The following is a 24,317-nucleotide window of genomic DNA, read 5'->3' as shown; positions in this document are numbered from 1 at the left end:
TCTTTTTATACATTAGTGTATTCCGTTTGCTAGATTTTACTGAGGATTTTTACATCTGTGATCATGAGAAATATTGGCCTATAATTTTCTTGTAACATTTTTGCCTGGTTTTGGTATATGGGTAATGCTGGCATCATGGAATGAGTTAGGAAGTATTTGTTCTGCATCTATCTTCTGAAAGAAATTATAGAGAATTGGTATAATTTTTCCTTTAATGTTTCATAACCCACCAGTAAACCTACCTGGATCAGGTGGTTTCTGTTTTGGATGGTTATTAATTATTAAATCAGTTTCTTCAATAGATATAGGCCTATTCAGATTATCTGTCTCTTCTCATGTGGGTTGTATCAATTTCTGTCTTTTAACAAATTTGTCCATTTTACCTAGATTATCAAGTGTGTGAGGCAGAGTTTCTTGTAGTATTCTTCTATTATCCTTTTTGTGTCCATCGAACTGCACTGATGTTCTTTCTTTCACATCTGATATTTGTAACTTGTGTCCTTTCTTTCTTTTTATTAGATAGAAGTTATGGATTTCATTGATTATTTGAAAGAATCATCTGTAGGTTTTATTTATTTTCTCTATTTCTTATTTTTGAATTCACTTATTTCTGCTGTAAACATTTTTATTCTTTGTGCTTACTTTGAATTTAATTGTCTGTTGTGCTTTTTCAAGTTTCTTAATGGAAACTTAGATTATGAGTTTAGATCTTTTTCTTTTTAACATATGTATTCAATGTTACAAATGTCCCTCTAAGCACTGCTTTCTCTGCATCCCACAAATTTTGGCAAGTTGTGTTTTCATTTCCATTAAGTTCCAAATGTTTTTTAATTTCCTTTGGGATACCTTTTTTCATCCATGTGTTTTTTAGATGTATAATATTTAGTTTATGTGTATGCTGGGCTTTTTGAATTATCTTTTTGTTACTGATTTCCAGGTTAAATCCATTATGGTCTAAAAGCAATGCATGATTTCTATTTAAAAAAATATATATATATATATATGTGTATATATATACATATAAATAATTATAGTTTATATTTAAATTTTTATAATAATCATTTAGTCACCATATGTATTTTGAAATGATTGTTTTGCTTTTCATTTTTCCTTCTGTATATTGAAATAACTTTTGTAGACAGTCAGAAAACACTCTGGTTTGTATGCTACAATTTTCAGTATCTTAGTAAAACTTTGGTGTCTATAAACAGCGTAAACTAATCATGAAATTTAATTTAGTACAAAGAAATTAATTAAAACTGTAGTGCTCAATTTATAAAATAAATTCCAAATTAAAGGAGCTATAAAGATACATTAGAAATAAATTTTTTCCTGAGGAAACTATTGTAACCATTTAGAGTTTTGCTGTTCTGTTGTCATTAGTATTTGTGGCATTAAAAACATTAAATTTTGCATAGCACAAAAATTTGTCTTGTAATCATCAGTGTATTTATTCTTTATAGTTAGGTGTGTGTATATATGTGTTTATAAGATATATACATAAGATATTTATAAGATATATATATCATATACCATATGATATCCATATATATGAGATAATCATAAGGTATATTATTGTAAGATATAGGTACATATCATATATGATATCATATATCTCATAAATGTACCCCAATAATGTAGAATACATTTTTTAGGGATCAAACCATATTGTAATATAAATATTGCCTTGATATTAGCCAATTAGGCATGGGATAATGAAATAAAGAGTGATAGTTTGCCAGCAGTGTTTTGTAGCTCAAAAAACACAGAAGAGCATTCTAAATAACATATAGAGAAAAAATATGTTTAGTAGTAATATATGGGTAATAAGAAAATTATGACAAATAAAAATGTTTTATTTCACTGTCTGAATTCTTGTTATACAAAGATCTATCTATAAATTGTTGTAACATTTATCAAAATTCTTCCATACACTGAGCGATGCTATTATCATCTGACATAACAAATATTTTGGTAATCTCTGCCATGCTCCATTTTTCATATATCTGCTGACTTGTTTCCCATAAATAATACCATGACAGTATGTCGGTGGATGTTGTCATTATATTTATGTTCTGAAAGTAAAAAAAAGGGATAGGGAGCTCTCAAGTAAATATCACTATTATTCAACTTAGGTGATCATGGATACCTGGTATATATTTCATAATTTGACAATAGTAACAATAGTATTCTGTGCAAGGTATTATAGCATTACTCAGGTTATGCAATAGTATTTTGCTGTAGATCAGTCCTTTAATTTAACACAAAGTGTGAACAGAGTATATACATGTATATATACACATATAACATGCATGTATAGATGAAGAAATAATATCATTTACTCAATACAAGTTTTTTTTGTGAATTCTGCATATGGTTTACATCCTTAGTACTATAAGTCTCTGTAGATATTGATTTGAAGTTGTTTTACATAAAATTAAAAATAAATATTTATGTCTGAAAAATATCCCTTTGGATTTGCACCAATTTAATTTGCTCAGAGTAAAACTTTAAAAAGAATATCAAAAAATAATTATATTTGTAGTAATTTAAGAATCACATTTGATATTTTCATTCTCTGTGCTGAAATAGTAATCTTTTGTAAATAACTATAAATGGTACATTGTTGCAAAAACACTTCTTAGACATCAAATGTGATAGTACTGTGAAAGTTTTATATTTCAAATATTGATAATATTATTAAATGCTATTAACTGTTTCAGTAAGTGGGATGGCTATTTTGCATCTTTGAGATCATTTGGTAAATAAATGTTGATTTTCAGTGTACAAAGATTCTAATTTTTACCTGAAAGAGCTAGTTTCAAATATAAGCATATTCACTGCCTCTGTGATAATAGGTCAGTATCTGTACCATGAGTTGCTCATAATAGAGAGATACAGAAATCTGTGTAAAAAATTCTCGCATGCCTTCCAGATTCTAACATAGCCAATTTTCTCAAAAAAAAATCAGTAACATAATCAACTCAATCACAAACCAAACTTAAATTCTGCAAAAGATGGCACTGAGATCTATCAAAGTCTGAGTTGTATGTTTGATTTATATAGCTTAGATTAAACCTAAATGCAAAATAAAAATAAAAAAAGAGGTAGCTACAGCTTTTTGTGCAGCAGCCCAATGACAACACCTCACAAGAGAGCTTTCGCTGTGCAAGGGGGGTACAGAGCATTAATAACTTCACAACACTTCCAATAATAAAATGGCATTTTTTATAAGTAAATTGGATTGAAAGTTAAAACTTTAAACAGTTTATTATTTCATTATAAAACTGGAAGGAAATACAGAAAAAACAAGATCTATCTGATGTGACAATATGACTTGCCTGGTCAATGAGGGAAGCATAGAGAAATTTGCAATGGTTTTACATATCATTACCACCTAAAAATTCCTATTCATTAATGTATGGGATATACTTTCAAACTAATAGAGGAAAAAAACTAATTTGTTCTTTCCTGGATCATACCAAAGGTATGTAATGTCATATTCAAGTAGCTCTTGTGTTTTAATTCCGTATTATATTGTATGCTTTTTGTATACATAAAGGTAGAAAGTTCACTATTGCCATTAGGAAACTTATTTATGGGTGATCTTGATGTGATATATCTTTTTAACACTTAAAAATAAATTCTCTTGAGCAACCTTTCTTTGACATGCATCCAATAACCTAATAATGGCCATGCATTTAAATTTGCTACTACACAATGCAGAAAGTATTATTGTGTTGGAGTATCATTTGATTTTGACTTAAAAAGGATAAATTTTTGTTGTTCTTCTTTTATTGATTTTTGTGGTCATTGTAGATGATGTCAGCACAATTATTCAATTAATCAAAAATCATGTCGCTAAATCAGTTCATGGTACAAATAAATATATAGGGACAAAACTTTCAACAAGTGTTTTTTATCTAGTAATTTATTATAATACATATGGGCTTGAGCAAAAATAAATAAGTAAATAAATGTAGGGGTTGAATATTATTTTAGAAGGTAAACATTTACAGTTTTAACTTGATAAGTATAAATTAGTGCAGTCATAAAGATAGTATTATTTATATATAGCCATTCATTGATTCAACAAATATTTATTGGGTAAAAGTTGATTCCACTCCTGTGCTTAACACTGGGCAGGGCTTGGGGGAAGCCTTCGTTAAGAACAGCAGGATCTCTTCTCTCAGAGAGCTTACTTTCCACATGGTGCTCTTGGTGACTCAATCTGTCTCTTGGCCATTTCCAAATAATCTCATTTTTACTTTTCTCTTGGGAGCGAGGAGGGTGAGGGCAAAAACTCTTATCATTACTCTGAGGTGAGGCTATCATGACTGTGCAATAATTCAATGCCTTATGTCAGTTTGATTCGTCTCACAATATGAGGATGTGAACTGTATGGTATTACTATCTACAGATCTAAACTGCAGATTTCTAGTTATTGTCATACGTCAAATTTTGGCTTCTGCAAAACTTTAGTTATGTAATGTTACATTTAATATGTACTTAAAATAAATAATTTTCTCACACTTAAGGGATGTTAAGACTCCAAAGTGATCGACATCAGTTAAATACATCAGCTAAATGTATGACACATCAGTGTCGTACATTAAAGAGTGTAGCCTGCACTGTAAGAGTGTGGATTCTACAATTAGATAATTAGGCTTGAATCAGGTGTCCATCAATTACAGCTCTGTGTATTAGACCAATGTCTGAGATAGTAGTTACCTCACATATGTAAAGAAGCGCTAAGAGTGCCATGTATCCATTAAGCTACAAAAACGTTTACTTAGATACACACGTAAGAAACACAGAATTCAAAACTTTGGAATTGATCAAAGCTTGGACTACAGTGAAATGTTTAAACAAAAATAATTCTGAAAGAAATTACGGCTTTGAGGCAAAGGAGGACTAATTTTTCAAAATGATATTCTTGCTTAGTGTAGACATGTATTGAAAAATCAAAAGGCAGAAACAATTGCAGAGGAGTATAACATTGATGTAATTATAAAGTTGCATTTTTATGATTATAATGACGTAATTTAATAGGGAGGTAAAGGACATTTGGAGAAACTGTTCTGATGTGAATATTACTACAGCTCTTTATAGAGTTCTATTTCTCCATCATCTGGATGTAAAGCATCTATTTACTGATACAAGCTAATGAGGACTTTGGTAAAGTGCTTATGTGTGGTTTAAAAACCTAATGGAAATTTATTCTATCAAGTAATAATACATAGTTCTTTTTAAATACTATGCAATTTTTTATTTATATGCCAAACACAAATCTGCCCATGAGTTTTGTTATTTAGTGTTGAAATTTCTATATTAAATGTAAAATAGAGAAAGTTTTATCTTAATATTTCTGAAAAGAACCAATAGTGTATAATTTTAATTATTTAACTCATGGAACTTATGACATAGTAACATCTTGAGACCATAATTTGGAATTTTTGTTCAAAACAGTATATACCAGGGATGTCATATGCTATGTGGAGCAAAATTAATCCTGTAGGAAGGCAGGACCACAGAACTCTGCATGAGTCAGAGAGAGAGATGAAAAACCAAGAAACCTTACAGTCTAGTGTTGAGCTCTAAGGTTTTGAGAAGCATTAAAAATATGGAGGTTTTTGAGTCATTTCAGGATTAAAAGAAAATACACACAGACACACACACAGATACATATGTATGTGCATACTCATATGTTACAAGATAGTTCCCATTCTTCATGATAGGTGACAATCTTCCATTCATTCAGGGATTCAACTTTAGGTAACCAAAGCTTTCCAATGAGAAACGGAGTCATCACAATTGTATTTGGCAACATCAAAAATAGCTTGTTTAAAGTGTCACTAAGTTATTTATAATTATGTGTTTACTGTGTGTTCTGTGGTAGAAATTCTCCTAAGTACTAAGGACACAGTCTTCAGTGAAAAGATGTGATCCATGCCCTCATAAAAAGTTAAAACATTGTAGAAGGGAAAGGTATTTACAATAGTCACATAAAGTGACTATCTAATAGTCACAAAAAGTGAAAGTGGTTTCAAAGAAAAATGTGGGGCAAATGAGAAATTAAAACAATTAGACATAATATTGAGGCAGGAAGAGTGAGTAGTGGTCAGAGAAGGTCTCTTGGAGGAATTAATACTTCAGTTAGAAAAACATTTTCGAGGCAAGGGAGCAGCATTTGCAATATCTCTAATTCTGGAGAGGACTTAATTCTTAGAACAATTGAGATCAATGTGACTGCCTCAGAGTGATCGCAGGCGTGATAAGATTACAGAGGTAAATGGGTCATCATCAGGCACTTTGAGTAGGAAATCATAAGAATTTTACATTTTAGCCAAAATGTAATGAGAAGCTGTTAGAGGGCTCTAAGTAAGGTAGTATTATGTTTTGACAAGCATATTAAAAGATCACCTCAACTGCTGGTTGAAAAGTAAATTACTGCTTTTAATACTTTCCAATGATTTACCAAGGCCAAAAGTGAAAGTAGCAAATATTTTTCAGTGACTACTGAAAGTGATGGACACATTCTGCACGTCTAACTTCCCTACATCCAAAACCCCATTAAAGTGAAATGTTACAATCCTAAAATTATAAACGCACAATATGCAAGAGGTATAAAGTAGAATAATCAGACAAGCACCTCCAATAAACTGAACGCTGAGAGCAAATAAAGTGATAAATAGCGGAACAGTGCAGCAATAGCTGGAGCTTATAGTGCAAATGGAAGGACTGAGAGAGCAACACATCAATAGGGTCACCCTAGGGAAAGCAGAAACTTGAGAACCCTGCGTGAAGGGTGAGATTGATGTATGGTTCCAAACAAGAGGATTCTTCATGTGTTTTCTGTATATAAGTCATAAAATTCCATCATCTTTTCTCTTGTATCACCTCAAAAAGGTCTTAAAGCTAGACACTTAAAGCTAGGCAAAGAGTTAAAAGATTCTTCTCTGAAGACATAGAATACCAAGTATAAATTCTTGATTTTATTCTATTCACCTTGTGACAAAGCCTACCACTGACAAAGTCTTATAAGTACATAAAGTTTCAAACCAGCTTTTTATTGCCTCGTTTTTAAATATGGGAGGGCATTTTAGGATTAGTGGAGATTGAGAGTTTATAAATGAATCTAGAACAGGGTTGCTCAGTCATGGCACTATTGTCATTTTGGATATGATGCATAATAGAAGCCAATAGCACTTCCCTCCTAGTTGTGATGACCAAAAATGTCTTCACACACTGCCAATGTCCCCAAGGCGACTAAGTCATCTCTGGTTCAGAGCAAAAAATGGAGGACTTTGAGAAAGTGGGTAGAAAATAATGTATATTTTGAAGGCATACAGGAGAATGAAGTGCTCTGTAGATTTCTGACTGCCTCAATTTTTCTCCCTGGCTTTTCTTAGAGACATGCTTCTGCCACCAAACAGGTTTATTTTTCACCTAACTAGGAGATGGTTTACCTTGTATTTAAATAATAATCATTTTATATAAACCACAGATCTACTATGATTGTATTGATGCTTAAATAAATGTATGTCCTGTCTTTTATTATTTAATTGTATGACTACATTACTGTATTAGGCTGCACAAAATAGCTTATTCTTTTAATCCTTATAATCACAAGTTACTGTAAAACACAAATTTTCCTTATCAACATGTTTTTAGTACTAGCAATTATTGCTAGCTTTTAGTTTGATTCATTTGATATTAAAGCTGCCCTAATTTTAAAGTTGAATGAAGGAATGAATGAACAAATGACTAAATGAGAAATATTAGATATCATATGTACACTCACAGAAGTCTAGGAATATTTTAAGGCAAATATTGAAATTCTTCTCCGTGAAGTTAAGAACTGCATATGCTGTGGTGTCCTGGTGAGGGCAGCAAAACATTCAGCTTGATTTTAAGAAGAGCTACTGCTCTATGCAAACTACAAGTTATTACAAAATCCAAAGAAAGTGTTTAGATAAAACAACTATACTTTTCATCAAAACAGTCACTGTATCATCACTGTTTTCTAAATCATAGTAGCTGTATTCTTGTATTTATTCATCCATTCATTCACTCTTCACCAATGCATATATGTCAATGGAAGACCTCTAGGAATCTTGGGAATCACCCAGTAAAACTTCAAATGATGTAAATGTATCTGTAACTGAGAACTAAGAAGAATGCGCACTCTTAGTAGTTATGACTAAATTGCAATTGTTCATATTCAGCATACAATTTTTTCCAATGTATTTTCTATTTTTGTGATTTGCTTAAAGTATCAGACACCTTACAAGGTATTTTGTGTTATATTCAAATGGGTATATTCAGCACGTCCTGGCAACTAATTTGACATAAAGGTCAGAAGAAAGTCTATAAAATGATTTAATTTTTTTTAAATGTCGATGTACTAAAGCTAAACAAATATTTTTGATCAACTATAAATATGTTAGTCACTGAATCAGTAACATTTATTGAGCAGATACTGCATTGCTTTAACAAGTATTTTCTTAAACACTGTCATACATTGTATAAAGGACAAACTATATAAGTATTATTTAGTAGTTCTGGAAATTATTTTATCAGCTCGAAGATTGTTTAGGAATTTATTGTATACATGAGTAGATTCTTCTTTTTAGTTATATACTTGAGTAGATACAAATGAGTACAGATATACTCATTTGGTGGCAGAAGGAAATCTCCAATGAAAGCCAGGGAGAAAAGGTGAGGTTGAAACGCAGATTAGTAGGTTAGAAGCAATAATAGTGAAGAAAGGGCGGGTGGGATGGGAAGAAGGTCTGGAGAAACCTATGTTCAAATGTGCTTTATTAGAGTCTCTACTCTGGAAAAAAATAGAAATGGCCTTAAAAATCTGAAATGGAATCTTAAAATTTTCAGTCTTTTTGGTGAGAAACTCGATGCTTCAGTTACATCAATGATAAAATCATTTTGTGAGAAAGATCCCTCTAACTGAAACTATTCCATTGTACATCAATTAGCTAAGAGCACTTTTTTCTGAGCATTATTTTGTTTTAAAAAGGGATTTCCATATATGTTTCACTGATACTATAATTTTGAACTTAAATACACACTTTCAGATGCTGAAGTTCAGGAATTACATATTGTTCCATATTCTGTGCTACTAAGGGAAAAATGAGCGAGCAATGTTGTCTATCATTTCTTATTTGACACATAGAATTACAAATTGGATGTTATTTTAATTTTTATCATGAGAAATCGAAGAATAAATATATACTGTGAACCTACTATGAGTGAGTATAAAACATAGTTTTGTTTAAAAGTGTACTAGCCTAGGTGAGCAAATCAGACATGGATGTGTTATAAACTAAAGAAAAATAATAAATGTGATATGAAGTAATTCTTATATAAGAAAATGCATAATTTGTAGCCAAATAAGTAGTAAAGTTATCAAGTGAAAGAGTTCAGCAGTTTTAGTTGTAATTGTCATCCATTTGTTTATTTGAAAGTTTGCCTTCAGTATCTATTCTGTTTATTTCTGTTTCCAATAGGGAACATCTGGGAGTACATTAGCAGTCAGAAGGTTGTTTGGTGGGAAATCAGAACTAAAGCACTAAGTGGATACAATTTTGAGGGCTCAGTCTTCCCTTTAACAATTTGGATGGCCTTTACCAATATACTCCTTTGTTATTCTTATTTTGCCCTGTTTCTAATGCATTTCTTTTGTTTTTAAGTTTCTTGCTGTGGTATCAGTTTTCTTTATCTATTGAGCTTGTCTTCAGGATAAAGTGTCATGTTTGGTAATATGTACCTATATGAAAGTATAACTTCCAGGGAATAATTAGTAGATAATTTGTTTTTACCATTCATACCACTGTACCAACTATATTATTACGTAGAGCACTGAAATATATGTGTTCATATACATACAGATATATGCATACATGCATATATACATATACACATAAATTTAGTTTATAATTTATAATGAAGACAGTACATACCTACGATATAAGCTAGACTATCATGAGATACGAATGGAAATCTGCCATGTGAATTCTAATAAATTTACAATTATATTTATTGGGGAGTAAGCATCAAAAAACAAGAACCATCATTTTGTAAGCTTATCTAAGGTCTCATGTTTGGCTTTTACACTCTTCTAACATGTGTTTTACCCAGATTTATTAAGGCATAATTGGTATACAAAAAACACACATAATTAATTTATACAATTTGAAGAGTTTAGACATATGTCCCACCCATGTTATGATCACCACAATCAGACAAACAGAGCAATAAACATATCCATCAATTCTAAAAACTTCCTTGTGTCTCTTTGGGTTTTTTTTCTGTTTGTTTGTTTATGTTTTATGTTAAGACCACATAACATGAGATCTACTCTCAACAAATTTTTACTTACACAATACCTTATAGTTAACTATAATTTCTGTTTTCATTATAATCTCAGTAATCATCAATTGTTTATGATAAAAGACATCATTTTGGAGAATCTAATAAAGCTTCTAGGTGTGCATTTAGGTTTTGCTCAGCAACTTCATGTAGTTATCATTTTGAAATATCATGAACAGTAAAAGCAGTTAAAATAATGGTCACCTAGATGACTGTGACACAGTGATTTATAGTTCATAACACTCCTTTGTGTCCATCACCTCTCTTAATTCTCAGACATAGTCATGAAAATAGCAGGGCAGATACTATTGCATAGCTGATAATTAAAAATTGTGCAGCTTTTATTTTTGAGCTGCAAAATGTAGCTATTTTAAATTAATATTTGAGAATCAGTTTACTTTGGAATCTAAATGTTCTTCCACCTCTTGATGGTTTTTGGCATATTTTCTATAACTTCTTAGAACTTTTAATTTTGTTTTGCTATTATTAATGTACAATTACATGAGCAAAATTATGGTTACTAGATTCCCCCTATTATCAAGTCCCCTCCACATACCCCATTATAGTCACTGTCCAGCAGCATAGCGAGATGCTATAGAATCACTACTTGTCTTCTCTGTGTTATACTGCCTTCCCCGAATCTTGATAATGTTTTATACTTAGGTACAGCTCAATATAGTTGGCTAATATTGAAAAACACTCCTCACTTTTATTCATATCTGTTTATATCACAATTTACTAACACATGCAAATATTTTGAAATCTGTAAGAAAAGAAATAATGGTGGTCAGTACTTCACTACTATTAGAAAACCTCCCTGTATCTTTTTCTTCTTGCTCCCTCTCATTTATTAATACATATGTATACTTCAGCATATACAATAATAAAAATAACAGTAATCCACATCAAAACATTGCTTCACGTAAGAAGATAAATATTGCCTCTAAAGCATTACTTTTGAAGGCATTGGCATGTGTTTCTCAATTAGCTCTTGAAAATATTCAAATTTATTGTCACTCACTATACAAACAGTTATGAGCATTTCTTAAGCTTCTTAACCTTTTACAAGAAGCAGACCAACAGGTACTATAATATTACTTAGAAGTAGCTTATGAAGCTTATGGAGTCCATTTATCTTTACAGACAATTAAGGATTTAAACATGGATTATTAGACCATGCATTCAGGGAGTCTGTATATAGATTGTTCAGTCTTGGCACCCTATTTGAGTACAGTGGTGCTATTTCACCAAAAGATATTACAGGAACAGCCTTAAAAACTCATCCCTTTGCTCTAAGGAGTTATGTCATCCATAATACTGACATTTCTCAATGTCTTCTATTGAAAACCTGCATTGAAAATATCCACTTAAATTGAATACTTCTGGAAAAAAAATGGTTTCCTTAAGGAGACCGTTATTTCCTCCCCATAATATAAAGTAACTCTCAATGCAGTATTTACATGCAGAATTTCACCACACACCAAAGGATATTAAAAAAAAGCCCTCCACCCAGTGTTCCTGCTTATAAATTGAAGTAGACTGTTGGAAAGTAAGATATGTTTGATTAAAAGGACAGGGCATGAGCTGTGGTGACTAATAACATATAAGCACATATTTTTTTTATTATGTTATCCTTACTTGCAGAGTGTGGAAAGAGAAAATACCAGCAGTTCTGTGAGTTTGACATCCCATGAGTAATTTTGCAAATGTGGAATAAGTACACCTTACCTAAAAGCATGTCCACATAAACTAGCAAGAGCATAATTACCTATCATGCTCAAAAACAAATGTGTAACCAAATTAAAATGGCTCTGAGGAACTTGTGATCTGCAGGTTGGGTCCTGATGGCCTTTTCCAATTTGTTTTCCACCGAAAAATATGTTTAGACCTATATATAGTTGTTTTATTGTATGTATTTCCTATAAACCACCACAAATCCTTTGTGGAACCAGACATGCTATTAATTAATTGCTTAATTCTGTGCAGCTGCACTGTGCCAGGCCCTCTGCCAGATGCTGGTAATACAAAGATAAACAAGACACAATCCCTTTTTTCAAGGAGTTGAAAAAAGTAGCTCCCATTTTCATGGCATTTTGGAATATAGCAAGCTCTTCCACATTATCATATTTGATATACACACATGGGAAATTTAAAAAGTGCATTAGGAGTACGTTTACTCTTTCTGAGCACTGAACTGCAACAATTCTTTTGTTGAATAGTAGTTCCCCTGGGAAGATGTAGCTAATGTGTGAAAACTCAAATCTGAGTATATATGTTGTCCTAGGAGAATAACTAGAATTTTGGTGAAGCTGCCTTTGATTCTGAACTGTGTCATTGGATTTTGATTTGCATGAAGTGAAATGTTTCCACTGTTACCGAAATCTGAGAATCTGGAATTTATATTATAGATAATATCACTTGTGTACTATGTCTGCAAAGCTTCAGAAAAAGGCAATGGTATGGCCGTAAATGGAACAGAATGCCAAGAATCCAGAGCCGAAAGTCCCAGTGAAAGTTGACACCATATTAAGAAATGCCTCTAGTTCATTTATATTACTGAGTCTTTAAATATTTAAATATTTTAAATATGTAATGCAAGAAGATATGATGACATTTACTAAATAATAGTTATACATACATGCATAATATAATTATTTGTTTTTATTTTCTTATGCAAAATAGAAGGTATGACTGTTTATATATCCTCCTGCTATCCATGGTTTTTTGTTTTATTTAGTTGGAATTTGAAAATAGATTTTAAAACAAAGCCATTTCCTTTTTCATTGTTTTGCTCCCTCCTCTTCATCCAGTTGGTGAGGTGGACAATGGATATTGACAGCAGGGGGAGCCCAGTGTGAAAAACCATTTGCCTGGGAAATGTGTGCTGCTACTAGTCATAATAAGTCTAAAATAAAATTTTAAAAATGCCCTTCTTTACATAGATTGGGAGATCAATTTCAACATGTCTTTTGACTGATATGCTTGCAGATGTTTAAGTACTGTGATCTGTACTATAATTTACAGAAACAAGATTTTGCATCTTGTTGACTTCCCTCAGAAACATCCCATTGAGATATGACATTTGATTGTGATTTTTCTAGGCCATCTCAGAGACAAAGTGTTCTGTGCTGTCTCCTAATGCTTTTGATATTTTTATGTGCAGGTAGTGACTATTTCAGCAAGTCTTCCCTCAGCAATACCATGAATTGTAGGTAAGTTACTAAACTAATTGTAAAATCTGTGGGAATAGACCATACATATTCCATAGAAATGATAATAACCACAAGGGAGAAAATTGGTTTGAAGTGGCAGAATGTTATATATTACAATGGCTTCTGAACCTCCAAAGGGCCATGAGACATATATGACATACAGACTATGTATTATCAAAATTTCATGGGTGGAGGATTAAGGAATGAAAAGTCTAAAAAGGCTCTTGGGGTGGGAAGTGATAATGAAAACAATTTGAAGTTGAGAAACAATGGTCTAAACTCAGTTACTTAGGATTTGAGGACTTAAACTTGGTTTCTCTAGAATTCACTGACCAAACAAAAGGGTAAAATACAAATAATATAGTAATAATTCTGATATAAGTAATCATCTTCTAGAAAGTTTCCTACTGTTCTTTCAATATAATAGATCTGACTACAACTACAGTTATGAGAATTTCAAATATGTTACTATTACTACTTATTTTTAGATTACTCTAGAAAAAAAAGATAAAAGATTAAAAGTATGAGCAAATGGTATGTTTTTAATGTTTTGTGTTTTAATTAATGTATTTATTTCCAATTTCAGAAGGGGTTAGAATACTTCAGAATTCCTAATGAAATATTTTCAAATTCAAATCAGTAAAAAGTTTTGGAAAAGTATATTAAAATAATATATCTTCTCAAACATAATACTAAAGGTCAGAAACATTGAATTGTAAGAAAATGTGGATAGTTCCTTTAATTATTGCTTCCTCTTAATTTTGACATTAAAGTGACAATATTTGCAATTTGTGATAACCGTATTCCTCAATGACAATTATTTTTAAACAGGTTGTATGTTAATAAATAGAAAACAAATTAGTGAAATTCACAAACATTACAAATAAGCTAAAAACTAAACTAAATTCAACTAGATTCAAGCCTTGTAAGGTTAATTACAATGACATATAAAAATCAATGCCTGTGTATAGAGACATTTTAGGAAGGTACTGCAAAATAAACTCTTAGAAAATTATTGTAAAGGGATAAATTTGCCCCTTCAATTAAAACCTGTTATACAAAACTTGGTTTTAGATATGAACTTAAGCTTGAAGTAATTGGGAACTGAGTATAGGTGTTGTACTTTTAATATAAACATGCACCATGCTATATTTTCAAAGAAATAAATGGCTATAATGGAGGTGCTTCTCCAAGAAGAAACAAGAATGTAGATAGTTAGCCTGGCTGAAAGGACACATGTAAAGTGAGAAATGATAACAAGATTCTCTCAAGGGAATGCAAGCCATGTAACCTAACATGTCAGCATCAGTTTCCTTACAAGGATGTTTCTGGATATAGAACAATTGAATGTGTGACTGGACACATCAAAGTTAAAACTGATCTCCTGGCCATAAAGACTTATTTCCCAATGCCACCTTCAAAGGGACACTCTGGGTTTTTAAACATAATTACAAAATTTGAATTTGTGTTCTGCTATATGTATTCACTATAAAATTCTGAAACTCTGAACCATGACTGTCTCAGAGGTAGCCCTAAATGACCTACTTTATGTACAATTATCTTTGATCAAACTGGCATTAGAAAAAGGCTGATGGGAATTTTCATCTGAAAAAATGATGCATTAGTTACCACTTGGTTCTTTCTGTGTTCCATGCAAAATTGAATAACACCATTGTGAGGTCAACATCCAAGATAAGCCCTGTGATGAGGAAGATGTTCAATCGCTCATTGACTTGTGCATCATAATTTAGTCACCTTACATTTTGAGGAGGGGGAAAGAAGAATAAATTCTCAGACCACATGTGCAGACTCAAATAATAGGAGACATACACTGTTTGACAAAAGTCACTGAATATTGTTCTGAGTGTTTGCACTACATCAGGACTTCACAGGCCCTTCAGTCCCTTAGAACTTTCTGTAAAAAATGTTGCCTAACCAAATATTCACATAAATATGTTGATTTTAATTTTCTTTTGTTCCCTGGTTTCTAGAATTTCTCCTTAAAATACTAATTAGTTTTCTAGTATTCTACTTGTTGAAGCATACATATACTTATTTCAGTAACAACAATAACTACCAGGAGAGTTTTAATTCCTATCTGCCCAAATTATACCTACTTTAGGACAGAATCTGTTCATTGGACAATGCCAAGCATAAATGATTCATACCCATATATGTTATAAGAACAGGCATAATCAGAATCTGTGAATTTAAAAAAAATTCTCATTTTAAACCTATCTAGAATATATTGTCTAGTGCGCTATTTATTCATCTTAATTTACATATTTCCAAGGGGAGAAATGGCTTATTTGTTAGGCTGATCATATATTGTATAATATATTGTATCCATTATTGTATGAATAGAAACACTTTTGAAAGTGAAATTATGTGCTATTCCTATTAACTACTGGAAAGGCCAGCATAAACCACGACTTTCATGACAAAACAGGGATGTATATGGTTGGTCACCTTACTCATATTTCATACCATTCATATTTCCTGATTTATTCAAGCATAAAAGACATTTAGAAAAAAGACAGTAGGTAGCTCTCAGAGTTTCTGAAAAGACCAGAGAACCAGGTGGGTACATGGATGGAACAGAAGTTGTCTCATAATTGGAATTGGTTGGAATTATGCCACAGAACTCGTTTGCTGAGGATCGTGGTGCCAGTGCTCTGACCAGGGGCAAAACAGCTCCACCCTCAGGCCCGGACTCTGAGCAGGAGTTCCCCTGCCTTCACTTCACACTGTGCTGGACGCTCCTCATCGCTGCTATTGTTACCACAGCCAGAAGTGATTCTTCCAGTTCTCTTCCCTTGTGTCACTATGTCTGATTTCAAAATCCAGACATGTGAGTCTAATTAGCCAGATTAAGTCATCCAATCTGCCTGATACATACATGAGATCTAGGGAAATAAATGTCTAATGTTTTTATCATTTATGATAATATATGTAGTTTATCAAAACAGGACTTCAAAATTGGGAAATGGACCAGCATTAGGAACAATTCCCTTAAAAGCACAATGTATAGCAAAGTGTGATTTCCTGAGTTGATTCTAAGGCCCCTGATATTTTCACTGCTCCAGGCAGCTGCTCATGTGAGATCACACTTTTTCACAGCTTACTAGCTACCATTAGTGTAAGAACTGCCAATTCCAACTAATTAGAAAATAACATGTTTTCTAGTTTAATAAATAATATTTAATCTTTTTACTTTGAGCAATTAAAAATCCACTATGGGGTTTCCACTTCTCGTGATATTGAAATCAAAGTTAGGTTCTAGTACAGAGTACTTGTTCAGAAATCTAAAAGATGGTGTTGACCTTTTTCATCAGCCAATTAAACACTAGCCATCTGCGCAATGTGATTTAATGGCCATCACAAAAAGTCCCACAAACCTCTGCTACATGCATCTCTCTACCTGACCTGCAATAAGGTATGTGTTCTTCCTTTATTGATTTATTCCTCTGGATCAAGATATTACATATTCAAGAATTGAGTGAACATGCAAATGGTGACATTGTCCATCTTATGTTTTTGCATTCTGGTGGTGTGCATTATATATAATGCTTGCAGTGTATGAGTATTTGTGCATGGCTTGTGTGCACATGTGTGTGTGTGTAAAGATGTATAAGTAAATGATTTTAACATCTTCTTTTCTTGAAAATTGATGACATAGAATATGGGTATAATACATTTTTAAATGGTGCATCATCTTGACATCATCTGAACACTTGCAAGATAGTCAAATTTTGGTCTCAAATAAGTCCAGAGGAAGGTGTAATAAATATATGATAAAGCTAATAACATAACTTGTGGGATAGGGAGAAAGATAAAGAAACAAGAGACTTTTATAAAAGAGTAAGGAGGAAGAAAGACAATTTAGCCTTGTTAAAATTTTGCCACAGCCCTGAAAAAACTAACTGAATAACTTAGTTAACCTCACTGAATCTTTAGACTTTTATACTCTTTGTAGTTAATTGCACAATTCACTCCCTCTTGCAAAAGCAGCAATGCATCCCCAACATTAGCATCTTCACACATTTATTGGTTGTCGACCAGGTGCATGGTACCATACTAACTCTTATGGGATACACAAAATGTAGGTTAGGAACTCATTTTCTAGAGAAAAAAAGAATTTCATAAATATATGCATGATAATATAGGAGAAAAAATATATCAAGTGCATATAATGCATAGAAAACATGAAACCTAAAAGTTTACCTAAATAATTCATAGATTATATCACTTTTCCAAGTCCCTCGTTTGTGACTTTATCCTGTCTCTGAGTTTTCTAAATCTCATGATCTGTCCCTCAATTTATCACTAACTCACATGCTGCCTTATTTAACTGGTGGAATTTACATGCCACACCGCATTATCTGTCCAGTACGCTGTTGGTGACACATATAAAAAGATGAAAAGATCTGATCTCTACCTTCAAGAATATTACATTCTAGTGAGGAATCAATGCTTCAAACAATTTTTTTTTTTTTAAAGGAAGACGACACTACTTAGTAGTTATTCTACTGAATAAGGTGAAAGGGAGTGAGATACACAGGTGGCTTGGCATGGAAAGGACTCACAGAAGTAATTTTTAACTAAAATGTATCTTAAAAGTTGAACAGGAATTCAGGCAACTTACAAACTTAATGAATTATAGAAATTAAAAATTATTTCCTCAAGTAAATGGGTCAGCATTAACTTCACATTAAAATTATTGAACTGAGTGGAAAATATTTTAAATGATAACAAATAGCGTTGGCAGGGGTTTAAAGAAATGGCAAATCTCATTTGCTGTTGGGAGAATATAAATTGGCACAAGTTTAGACTAGGCGATTTGTCAATTTGTATCAAAAGTCTTAATATTGTTACTACACTTTGACCTGGCAGTTCTAACTCTAGGAATCTGTAATAAGAAGATAAATAATGTTTACAGTGATTTATGTACAATGCTGCTCTTTGCAGCATTATTTATGAGAGCAAAATTTTTAGTAAGAACTAAAAATTTTTAGTAAGAACAGTGTAGAATTAGTTCAGTGAGTTATTTTATACCATACAGAGGAATTCAGTCTCTAATATAATGTAGTAGTGGATGTTTCATAACTTTGAAAATTTTCACAAATAAATGTTAAGTACAAAAAGTATATTACAAAATACATGTGTGTAATTTCTGAGGGTTAGGGTTATATGGACTCTTATTTTATTTTGCTGTTCTTTTCAGTATTTTCCAAAATCTCTACATGTAGCATATATCTTAATCTTAAAAATGTAATACAGAACACAGCCAACATGGCGGCGTGAGTAGGACAGTGGGAATCTCCTCCCAAAAACATATATACTTTTGAAAATACAACAAACACAACTAGCCCTAAAAGAGAGACCAGAAGACGCAGGACAGTGGCCAGACTGCAGCTACACCAGCGAGAACCCAGCGACTGGTGAAAGGGGTGAGATACAAGTCCCGGCCCGGCGGGACCCGAGCGCCCCTCCCCCCAGCTCCCGGCGGGAGAACAATAGGCAGAGCGGGAGGGAGACGGAGCCCAGGACTGCTGAACACCCAGCCCCAGCCATCCGGGCCAGAGAGCAGACACAGTACGTGCCCAGGGGGCCCTGGATACTGGGGGAACAGGGAGTAAGACCACTGAGCGGGTGCCGAAGCTGATGCCCCTGTGACAAAGAAAAGCGGGGGCTTTTTGAAAGTCTTAAAGGGACAGGGACTTAACAGCTTGACGGAAACAACCCAGGTCACAGTACAGCAGCTGGAAATTACAGGGAAAACCGGGCGCACTAACCCCCTGGGCAACATCGCTGAGACCCCCTCACAGAGGTAAACAGCCAAGCAGCCCCCCCATCCATTACCCCACCGGGCGCTGCGAAAGCAGAGAAGCAGCCTGAGACAAATTCCGCCCACAGAAAGGGAAATTTCTCCCTTCCGGCCAGGCAAGACACAAAGACCCACTCTACACGCAATTACCCAACACAAGCCACTAGGGGTCGCAGTTGCCCCAGTAAAGAAAGGCCAGTAGCAAGTGAAAATTTTGGCCCTCCCAGCTGACAGTCAATAGCACCTGTCAACATGAAAAGGCAAAAAAATATGATCCAGACAAGACTAACCCAGACAGCTTCAGCATCTGCTACATCTTCCCCTGAGAAGGAATCTGGGGAGATAGATTTAGCCAGTCTTCCTGAAAAAGAATTCAAAACAAAAGTCATAACCATGCTGATGGACTTGCAGAGAAATATGCAAGAACTAAGGAAGGAGAATTCAGAAATAAAACAAGCTCTGGAAGGACTTCAAAAAAGAATGGACGAGATGCAAGAGACCATTAATGGACTAGAAAACAGAGAACAGGAACGCAGAGAAGCTGATGCAGAGAGAGATAAAAGGATCTCCAGGAATGAAAGAATTTTAAGAGAGCTGAGTGATCAATCTAAAAGGAATAATATAAGAATCATAGGTATTCCAGAAGAAGTAGAGAGAGAAAAGGGGATAGAAAATGTCTTTGAAGAAATAATTGCTGAAAATTTCCCCAAACTAGGGGAAGAAATGGCCTCTCAGACCACAGAGGTACACAGAACTCCCATGACAAGGGATCCAAGGAGGGCAACACCAAGACGCATAATAATTAAAATGGCAAAGATCAAAGACAAGGACAAAGTATTACAAGCAGCCAGAGAGAAAAAAAAGGTTACCTACAAAGGAAAACCCATAAGGCTATCATCAGACTTCTCAACAGAAACCCTACAGGTCAGAAGAGAATGGCATGATATACTTAATGCAATGAAACAGAAGGGCCTCGAACCAAGACTACTGTATCCAGCACGAATATCATTTAAATATGAAGGAGGGATTAAACAATTCCCAGACAAGCAAAAGTTGAGGGAATTTGCCTCCCACAAACCACCTCTACAGGGCATCCTACAGGGACTGCTCTAGATGGGAGCACTCCTAAAAAGAGCACACAACAAAACACCCAACATATGAAGAAGGGAGGAGGAGGAATAAGAAGGGAGAGAAATAAAGAATCATCAGACTGTGTTTATAATAGCTCAACAAGCGAGTTAAGTTAGACAGTAAGACAGTAAAGAAGCTAACCCTAAACCTTTGGTAACCACAAACTTAAAGCCTGCAATGGCAATAAATTCATACCTTTCAATAATCACCCTAAATGTAAATGGACTGAATGCACCAATCAAAAGACACAGAGTAATAGAATGGATAAAAAAGCAAGATCCATCCATATGCTGCTTACAAGAGACTCACCTCAAACCCAAAGACGCGCACAGACTTAAAGTCAAGGGATGGTAAAAGATATTTCAAGCAAACAACAGAGAGAAGAAAGCAGGTGTTGCAATTCTGGTATCAGACAAAACAGACTTCAAAATAAAGAAAGTAACAAAAGACAAAGAAGGACATTACATAATGATAAAGGGCTCAGTCCATCAAGAGGATATAACCATTATAAATATATATGCACCCAACACAGGAGCACCAGCATACGTGAAACAAATACTAACAGAACTAAAGGGGGATATTGACTGCAATGCATTCATTCTAGGAGACTTCAACACACCACTCACTCCAAAGGACAGATCCACCAGACAGAAAATAAGTAAGGACACAGAGGCACTGAACAACACACTAGAACAGATGGACCTAATAAACATCTACAGAACTCTACATCCAAAAGCAAAAGGATACACGTTCTTCTCAAGTGCACATGGAACATTCTCCAGAATAGACCACATGCTAGGACACAAAAAGAGCCTCAGTAAATTCCAAAAGATTGAAATCCTACCAACCAACTTTTCAGACCACAAAGGCATTAAACTAGAAACAAACTGTTCAAAGAAAGCAAAAAGGCTCACAAACACATGGAGGCTAAACAACACGCTCCTAAATAATCAATGGATCAATGACCAAATCAAAATGGAGATCCAGCAATATATGGAAACAAATGACAACAACAACACTAAGCCCCAACTTCTGTGGGACACAGCAAAAGCAGTCTTAAGAGGAAAGTATATAGCACTCCAAGCATATTTAAAAAAGGAAGAGCAATCCCAAATGAACGGTCTAATGTCACAACTATCAAAATTGGAAAAAGAAGAACAAATGAGGCCTAAGGTCAGCAGAAGGAGGGACATAATAAAGATCAGAGAAGAAATAAATAAAATTGAGAAGAACAAAACAATAGCAAAAATCAATGAAACCAAGAGCTGGTTCTTCGAGAAAATAAACAAAATAGATAAGCCTCTAGCCAGACTTATTAAGAGGAAAAGAGAGTCAACACAAATCAACAGTATCAGAAATGAGAAAGGAAAAATCACAACAGATCCCGCAGAAATACAAAGAATTATTAGAGACTACTATGAAAACCTATATGCTAACAAGCTGGGAAACCTAGGAGTAATGGACAACTTCCTAGAAAAATACAACCTTCCAAGACTGACCCAAAAAGAAAGAGAAAAACTAAACAGACCAATTACCAGCAACGAAATTGAAGCGGTAATCAAAAAACTACCAAAGAACAAAACCCCCGGGCCAGATGGATTTACCTCGGAATTTTATCAGACATACAGGGAAGACATAATACCCATTCTCCTTAAAGTTTTCCAAGAAATAGAAGAGGAGGGGATACTCCCAAACTCATTCTATGAAGCTAACATCACCCTAATACCAAAACCAGGCAAAGACACCACCAAAAAAGAAAACTACAGACCAATATCCCTGATGAACGTAGACGCAAAAATACTCAACAAAATTTTAGCAAACCGAATTCAAAAATACATCAAAACCATCGTACACCATGACCAAGTGGGATTCATCCCAGGGATGCAAGGATGGTACAACATTCGAAAGTCCATCAATATCATCCACCACATCAACAAAAAGAAAGACAAATACCACATGATCATCTCCATAGATGCTGAAAAAGCATTTGACAAAGTTCAACATCCATTCATGATAAAAACTCTCAGCAAAATGGGAATAGAGGGCAAGTACCTCAACATAATAAAGGCCATCTATGAAAAACCCACAGCCAACATTATATTGAACAGCGAGAAGCTGAAAGCATTTCCTCTGAGATCGGAAACTAGACAGGGATGCCCACACTCCCCACTGTTATTTAACATGGTAGTGGAGGTCCAGGCCTCGGCAATCAGACAAAACAAAGAAATACAAGGAATCCAGATTGGCAAAGAAGAAGTCAAACTGTCACTATTTGCAGATGACATGATACTGTACATAAAAAACCCTAAAGACTCCACCCCAGAACTACTAGAACTGATATCGGAATACAGCAAAGTTGCAGGATACAAAATCAACACACAGAAATCTGTGGCTTTCCTATATACCAACAATGAACCAACAGAAAGAGAAATCAGGAAAACAACTCCATTCACAATTGCATCAAAAAAAATAAAATACCTAGGAATAAACCTAACCAAAGAAGTAAAAGACTTATACTCTGAAAACTACAAGTCACTCTTAAGAGAAATTAAAGGGGACACTAACAGATGGAAACGCATCCCATGCTCATGGCTAGGAAGAATTAATATCGTCAAATTGGCCATCCTGCCCAAAGCAATATACAGATTTGATGCAATCCTTATGAAACTACCAGCAACATTCTTCAATGAACTGGAACAAATAATTCAAAAATTCATATGGAACCACCAAAGACCCCGAATAGCCAAAGCAATCCTGAGAAAGAAGAATAAAGTAGGGGGGATCTCACTCCCCAACTTCAAGCTCTATTATAAAGCCATAGTAATCAAGACAATTTGGTACTGGCACAAGAACAGAGCCACAGACCAATGGAACAGACTAGACAATCCAGACATTAACTCAGACATATATGGTCAATTAATATTTGATAAAGGAGCCATGGACATACAATGGCGAAATGACAGTCTCTTCAACAGATGGTGCTGGCAAAACTGGACAGCTACATGTAGGAGAATGAAACTGGACCATCGTCTAACCCCATATACAAAAGTAAACTCAAAATGGATCACAGACCTGAATGTAAGTCATGAAACCATTAAACTCTTGGAAGAAAACATAGGCACAAACCTCTTAGACATAAACATGAGTGACCTCTTCTTGAACATATCTCCCCGGGCAAGGAAAACAACAGCAAAAATGAACAAGTGGGACTATATTAAGCTGAAAAGCTTCTGTACAGCAAAAGACACCATCAATAGAACAAAAAGGAACCCTACAGTATGGGAGAATATCTTTGAAAATGACACATCCGATAAAGGCTTGACGTCCAGAATATATAAAGAACTCACACGCCTCAACAAACAAAAAACAAATAACCCAATTAAAAAATGGGCAAAGGAAATGAACAGACGGTTCTCCAAAAAAGAAATACAGATGGCCAACAGACACATGAAAAGATGCTCCACATCGCTAATTATCAGAGAAATGCAAATTAAAACTACAATGAGGTATCACCTCACACCAGTAAGGATGGCTGCCATCCAAAAGACAAACAACAACAAATGTTGGCGAGGCTGTGGAGAAAGGGGAACCCTCCTACACTGCTGGTGGGAATGTAAACTTGTTCAACCATTGTGGAAAGCAGTATGGAGGTACATCAAAATGCTCAAAACAGACATACCATTTGACCCAGGAATTGCACTCCTAGGAATTTACCCTAAGAATGCAGCAATCAAGTATGAGAAAGACCAATGTACCCC

At 34.1% G+C, this 24,317-nt stretch overlaps 1 long non-coding RNA gene across 2 annotated transcripts in view; it reads left to right on the top strand.

Moving 5' to 3' along the window:
* Nucleotides 1–24,317, top strand: part of LOC130681416 (uncharacterized) — a 43,230-nt gene that overhangs the window by 13,813 nt on the left and 5,100 nt on the right. The window contains exons 1-2 of one of the 2 annotated variants that reach the window (XR_008994555.1): nucleotides 13,551–13,601; nucleotides 16,937–17,037. This is a non-coding gene — a long non-coding RNA (uncharacterized LOC130681416). Of the gene's footprint in view, nucleotides 1–13,550; nucleotides 13,602–16,936; nucleotides 17,038–24,317 lie in introns of those variants that run through there. The other variant, XR_008994556.1, reaches the window with a different exon arrangement.

The sequence above is a fragment of the Manis pentadactyla genome, chromosome 17 (assembly GCF_030020395.1).
Source record: "Manis pentadactyla isolate mManPen7 chromosome 17, mManPen7.hap1, whole genome shotgun sequence".
Classification (NCBI taxonomy): domain Eukaryota; kingdom Metazoa; phylum Chordata; class Mammalia; order Pholidota; family Manidae; genus Manis; species Manis pentadactyla.
This window is presented reverse-complemented; position numbering and strand designations above follow the sequence as displayed.